At 39.0% G+C, this 6430-nt stretch overlaps 1 long non-coding RNA gene across 3 annotated transcripts; it reads right to left on the bottom strand.

The window, feature by feature from the left end:
• Nucleotides 1-1022: 1022 nt before the first annotated feature.
• Nucleotides 1023-3862, bottom strand: LOC148156372 (uncharacterized). 3 transcript variants are annotated; one of them, XR_015764607.1, is made up of 6 exons: nucleotides 3557-3862; nucleotides 2065-2153; nucleotides 1858-1975; nucleotides 1614-1681; nucleotides 1424-1539; nucleotides 1023-1324 (listed from the first exon to the last, which is right to left on the bottom strand). It is a non-coding gene; the product is annotated as an uncharacterized LOC148156372 (long non-coding RNA). The 3 variants fall into 3 exon arrangements; XR_015764606.1 differs by having other exon boundaries at nucleotides 2065-2174; XR_015764605.1 differs by lacking the exon at nucleotides 3557-3862 and having other exon boundaries at nucleotides 2065-2678.
• Between the last annotated feature and the right edge of the window lie 2568 nt (nucleotides 3863-6430).

Below are 6430 nucleotides of genomic sequence, written 5' to 3' on the forward strand. Positions count from 1 at the left end.
TCATCCTCAGGCAGTAAAATCCTGATGCGTATGAGGCCACCTTCCCTTTGTTCGGTTAGCTTGTGTCCTCTACACATTTCCCTAACATTACCCTTTTTACCCTTGTCAATTTGCAATTGGACATGCGGAGAGGAGCGATGGAGCCAGTGGTGCGTGAAAGCAAACCGTTCCTGAAACGTCTTCATTTTGGTGTGAAAACGTCAGAGCCCGGCTCTATGGGGGCCACAGAGCCGTCAGTGACATTACTCTGTCGTCTCATCATCCAGCCGAGGTAATGGGTCCACAGGTGGTTACACAGGACGCGGCAGGTAAAATGACGTAAAGTCTAGTCAAAGCACACGTTTCCTGATGGACTTCCATGGGTTTTTTTCTCTCTTGAACGCCTCGTGATCGGTTTTCTGAAAAGCCTCAGCAAACAGACATGAACTGAGACAGTGATAGGTCGGTCTTTTACAGCTCAACATTTGTCTTCATGTTCACACAGCAGCTGTTATACAGTTTAATACATTTCAATTTAATATCGACTAACACATTCCTCACATGGATTTAACAGACAGTCAGACAAAATCCCAAAGAACAGCGAGGAAATGTAAACAAAACAAAAAACAAAGCTTTTGTATTTTTGTATTTATATGGATTATAATCCTAGCTCGCACCTATTTTTATGGCCGATCTAAAATGCATCTGAAGACGCAAGTTTTCCTACATTAAAACGTCTCTTACACAGTAAAAACTGCTGGGTTAAAAATAACCCAATACGTAACCCAGCGCTGGGTCAAATATGGACCGACCCAACGCTGGGTTGTTTTAACCCAACTGGGTTGGGTTGAGGGTTTGACCCAGCACATTGGGTCATGGCAACTAACCAAACATTGGGTTAAATTGACTTGTTTAAATTGGTTAAATTGACCCAAAATTGGGTTGAAATTCATAACCCAACACAAGGGTTATTATACCACTATAGTTGGGTTAAAAAAAATTATTTTAAATTTCACTATATAAAAACAGGATTAAAAGACATATGAATTTAAAGCTTCTTTTATTTCCACATGATACATATATAGAGCCAGCAATTTCATTTACAAAAGTTACAAAACATAAGTAGTTAAATCACTTCAATTCATTTGGCTACAACTCCAGAAGTATCTGTTACTCCATATTAGAAAACATTTAATGAAAAAAAGTGTTTTAAAGCAAACTACAAGTAAACCTTTCAGCCATTAAACAAGGAGCATTTTTAACGACTTAGCATTTTGCCTGTCTCCCTGCATGAGGACATACAAGTTGTCACATTTTGTAGATGCACCACCAGGTTTGTCCCAACCTGATGGAGAGAGAAGACAGAAAAAAACAGGCCATTAGTGATGAACTTATATAAACAGCAAACAATGTGAGCATGATTCAGAGATGAATGTTGACTTACAGGCTGGATATCAATGAAAACATCTGAACTTCCAGGTTGATGGATCTGAAACTCTTCTCCCAAATGTGTAAGCAGGGAGGAGCACTGGCAGCAGCTGCAGGGCTACATCATCTTGTCTGCATGGGAAACATAAGCTTGTGTTAAAATGTTAAATGTTAACAGTTTATAAACATCTCTTGAGCTTCAATACCTTAAGGGAGAAAATTCATGTTGTTGAGAAGACGGCCGCTCCTTTCTCTTCTTGGCCATACAAAAGATCTTCGTTGAGAACAAGAGAGAGAAGCACAAAAACAGGCCTTTAGTGAATTTAAAGGTAAAGGGCTACATTCTCAAAAACTAATTTCTGACTGATTCTAGTTTAACACAAAACCTCACTATTGAATGTGATGCACTTAAACAATCTGAGCATTATTCAGAGATGAAGGTTGACTTACAGGCTGGATATCAATGAAAACATCTGAATTTCCAGGTTGATGGATCTGAAACTTCTCCCAAATTAGTAAGGTGGAGCAGGAAAGGATACTGGCAGCAGCTGCAGGAATACATCATCTTCTGTATCAAACATAAGTTAGTGTTAAAATGTTACAGTAACTAAAAAGCATGACAGCATTTTAGAGAACATTTCTTCTGAGCTTCAATACCTTGAGGGAGCAGACTCATGTTCCTGGTCATGCAGAAGGTCTTCGTTGATAACAATGAGTTTGGGTTTCGCTTAATTCTCCTGAAGATCCTGGATGTAAAATTACAAAATCTATCAGAAAAGACAAAATCACAAATCAAACTTTAAGAATGACTGAATTAAATCTTATAGCTGTCTCCACTGCAAATAACTTGTAATTAGCCAGCAATTTCAAATGCTCAGAGTAATTTTATGTTCCTAAAAATAAATATAGCACTTAATAAAATAAAATGACATATAATTTAATTTAGAAGTAAAACTTAACACAAACTTAGTGCTGAATAACTTTCAGCACCAACTTTAAATAAATGTATTTGTAATTAATACCGTGTTTCCCCGATAGTATTACGTATTGTCTTACGTATTGTAAGACGTATCGGGGGTTTCAGGGGGTTCGGCTAATATAAGCCGTACCCCGAAAGTAAGACATATGTCTTACTTTTCGGGGAAACACCTCTCATCTAGCTGCGCGCCGCCTCCTGCCCACGTCCGCACCGTCCCCCTCTCCATACGTCACCGCGTCTGCCACCTCCCTCTGATCTTAATGAGCGCCGCCTCCTGCCCACTTCAGCGTTTTATGGTTAAAACAAAAAATTCGACAATTTTTTTCCAATATAAGACATGCCCCGAAAGTAAGACATAGTGGGGCTTTTGGGGATAAAAAGAAAGTAAGACACTGTCTTACTTTCGGGGAAACACGGTAGTAACAATAATAATAAAATGAGCAAACATTAACATTAGATATTGTCTTAGTTTTGCTTTTAATTCGTTGCCTAAAACCAGCGGGAGTTTGAAAGCAATGTGCCGGGAGACGGTCGTTCTCTCTCGGCTTAACGAGCCGCTCCGCCCGGTCAACTGACAGAGAGGGCGAGACGAGCCGGCGGCTGGAGGGGAGCGATAAGTGCGAACACGTCCGAGCATGTTTGTAATTAAGCTATATGTTAATAAACCGAGCGCATAATTCAGGTTTGCACAACTAATTTATCGCTTAATAACTTTCAAAAGTTATTTTATTTTCAAAAAGCATAATATACCCACATTATTAAAGCTCTGCTCGCTCTCCTCCGCCATGACTGCTGGTGTTCGAACACGTAGCCTCAGCCCGCTAAGAATGCGCGCGCATATTGCAAAAATCAGGGGACAAACCGTCAACTACCTTTTCTTTTAAAACTAAATCGATTTTTTAAAAATTGACTATGTTAAGTTACGAACAAATATGATTGAGGTTATATTAAAAACTGAATTTAATTTACTTGACAAATTGTGCCCTTCCCCTTCATCTATTTTTTCCCCCAACATCCGTGTTGTAGCAACACCGAAGCTCTTTGTCAGAGGAACCTACCGTAATAAACATTTTAAATAACCATAAAAATAAATATCAAACATGTTTGAAATAAATTCAATTTATGTATAAAATTCTATAAACGTTGAAACTTTATCTTCTTTTTACTTACCATGTCTTATTTCAAAGTAGAGGAGAAGTCCGTTATGCAATGTTCACAGTCATGTTGAAAATGGAGGCTTGTGAAGAGGGGCGTGGCTTCTTCCAAGTTTCATCTTTAACCCAACCGTTTGGGTAAATCTACCCACCCAACTCCTGGCCCAACAGAAGTGTGCAAGATGTAGACTTCCGATAAATTTCTGACCCAACTCATGAGTTATGAATTTTGACCCAATATTTGGTCAAACTAACCCAACCTATGACCCAACAGCTTCAACCCAGAAATTGGGTTATGAAAATAACCCAGCATTTTTTACTGTGTACTGAAGGGTTCAAGAGCTCCATTTCCTTTCATCCGTCGGTGAACCCCCTGGTGTCGCTTCTTGTGGGTTTCTCCATCCTGAGTCGTGTAAGTGAACCTTCACTTACACAACAAACAGCAAGGTTTACATCAAAGGCTGTTCAGAGCTTCAACCCCTTTAGATACACGAGACAGCAGTTAAAGTACAGAACAGACCAAGAGGTCTGTATGTAATCGGTGGCCTGTGTGAGAATCTCCAGGCTATCTGGTTAGCTTTTACATCATTTAGTGCTGTGCTCCCTATTCTCAGCAACATGGAGGTTCCAGCTCCCAAATGAATGCCATAAAAGTACAAAAAGAAAAAGAAAAAAAAAAGAGGCTCTTATCCAAATCCTAACTGGATTGTACATTTTACCTCACTAGACAGGAAGTGAAATCTTGACTAATGGATGTTATGAGCTTTCTTGACAGGTCTTGGTGTTAAGGGGTCAGACACTTAAATGACACATTATTAGATGAAATGCATAAGTCTAAAATGCAAAGAGGTTAATTTAGGTTCACATCTGTAATGCAATATTCATATGTGAGAGGTGAACAGCATTAGTCATGGGTCAGAGATAACCTCTACAGGGTCAGGTTGTAATAATAATAATAAAGGAAGGATAGAGAAAATGTAGAAACAGCAAAAAAAAACAAAAAAAAAAAACAATCCACATCTCTACAGAAAATGATTTATTTATCATCACTGACAAACATAAGAAGTATTAATCAGAAATGACAAATTTGATATTTCTATATTTAAAAAATGGGCATAAGGGAAGCTAATCGATATGCCAGATTACTAATATTCATGCTTGACTGGATGTACCAGCTTCACATTTTCACCTTGACAGTTTATTGATCTTCTTGGAAATCATTACTGTGAAAACAACACGGCGCTGCTGTTGTGGGACATTTGCCTGGATAAGAAAAAACCCTACCTGATAGGTCCTGCACCAAACTGAAGGAGACCTTCAGGTGGAAAGCTCAGATTTGTTTCCCAACACAACCGAGATGTTCAAACATTCATGTTCATGAAAACAGTAGCAAGCTTCATTTTGTTAAAGAACTGAAGGGAATTTTGAGGAACTTTTTTGCTTTGTAGTTCTTTTTGTTGCCGTGGTTTGTTCTTTGTTTCAGGCTTTTTATTCCCTTTTGATTGTTTCTACTTTGGTGTGAGGAAACTAACTCGTTGTTCCTGAAATGCCCTCATAGCTCTCAGTGGGGTACTGCTTTTTTTAGGCCAAGGTTCTGCTGTGCTCTCTCAAGTTTTTCAACATCGTCTGTAATATGCTGATTTGAACACCTTTTTGGGTGAATTCTTTCTACATCTATGCGTCTTTATGACGCAGTTTGACTTTAAAAGGTGTTTTTAACAACCACTCACTTCAGAGCAGCAGAACCTTTAACTAATCCCTTTTCCATCTTTTTTCTCTATAAGTAGGGTTTATGAGAGATTACCAGAGTTTATCCCAAACCTGAAATAAACCTCTTACAGAGCAAAAACATCCACATGAGCTCAACTATTTATCCTGAGATGAACCAGTTATTTATTTTACTCAGAAGATGTCTCTCTCTTGTCCTTGAGAGTGTGAGGAGGAGGATTCTGAGTAAATATGTTTCTAAAGGTGCAGTTGGCATGAAACTCTAACACCATTTAGAAGAAGTTCTGTGAAGTCTGTGTGTTTTAATCTGATTATCTGTGAAGAATCACAGTGCCGCTTTTTCTACCCAAACAAACACGATTTTGCGACAAAACGATTGGTCAACTTCTGTGCCAAAAGCTTGAATACAACTGTTGGTTTTGAAGAACTGACCCAGCAGTTTTGCAGTGACAAATTGAATGCATTCCACATCATCCCCATCTTGATTTTTCCTGCAGCAGACGAAGCCGAGCACGATGCTGCTAAACCCATCCAGTCGAACGGAAGCGATGGGTGCAGGATGTTTTATGGGATGTGTGTCTGGCAGTGAAATGCCATGGTGTCTGTCGCTGTAGACAAAGCGCTCTGTTGGCGGATTTATGATGAGCGCGGCGTTATCTCACATGATCTTGTTGTCGACTGGATATGAGTCTCATCCCGTATCATCTCAGCCCTCTACACAATGTTTCCTTGTGACCTTTAGGTCCAAAACTTTCATTAGAGCTATCAGCAGTCTTCTGGGTGATATCCACTCCAATAAACCAAAAGTCCACACCGATTTCTCTCTCAAATAAAGAATGTAAGTGAAAGCTGCAACCGAAAGACTCACAATAAGGACAACAGAACTTAGATTTACATAAGAACTTTTTATTTTTATGGTTACTAGTTAACCATTCTTCCCATGATAACACGAGCATTATGACTTGATTATTTAGCTTGTACTTAATGACATAATTATATTGGAGGGAGTATAGAAAATGCGAATCGTGATTTCAGACCGCAGCTGGGGTGCCAACCTTGATTATGGGGCTAATTGTATTATTTGCATCATTACCATTAGTGAATTTTAAGCGCTATTCATTTCTCTCTAGTAGTAGGGATTCGTTCTTTTCTTCTGCTACAA

The sequence above is a fragment of the Poecilia mexicana genome, unplaced genomic scaffold, assembly GCF_051168715.1.
Source record: "Poecilia mexicana isolate PSO_F unplaced genomic scaffold, ASM5116871v1 scaffold_11, whole genome shotgun sequence".
Classification (NCBI taxonomy): Eukaryota; Metazoa; Chordata; class Actinopteri; order Cyprinodontiformes; family Poeciliidae; genus Poecilia; species Poecilia mexicana.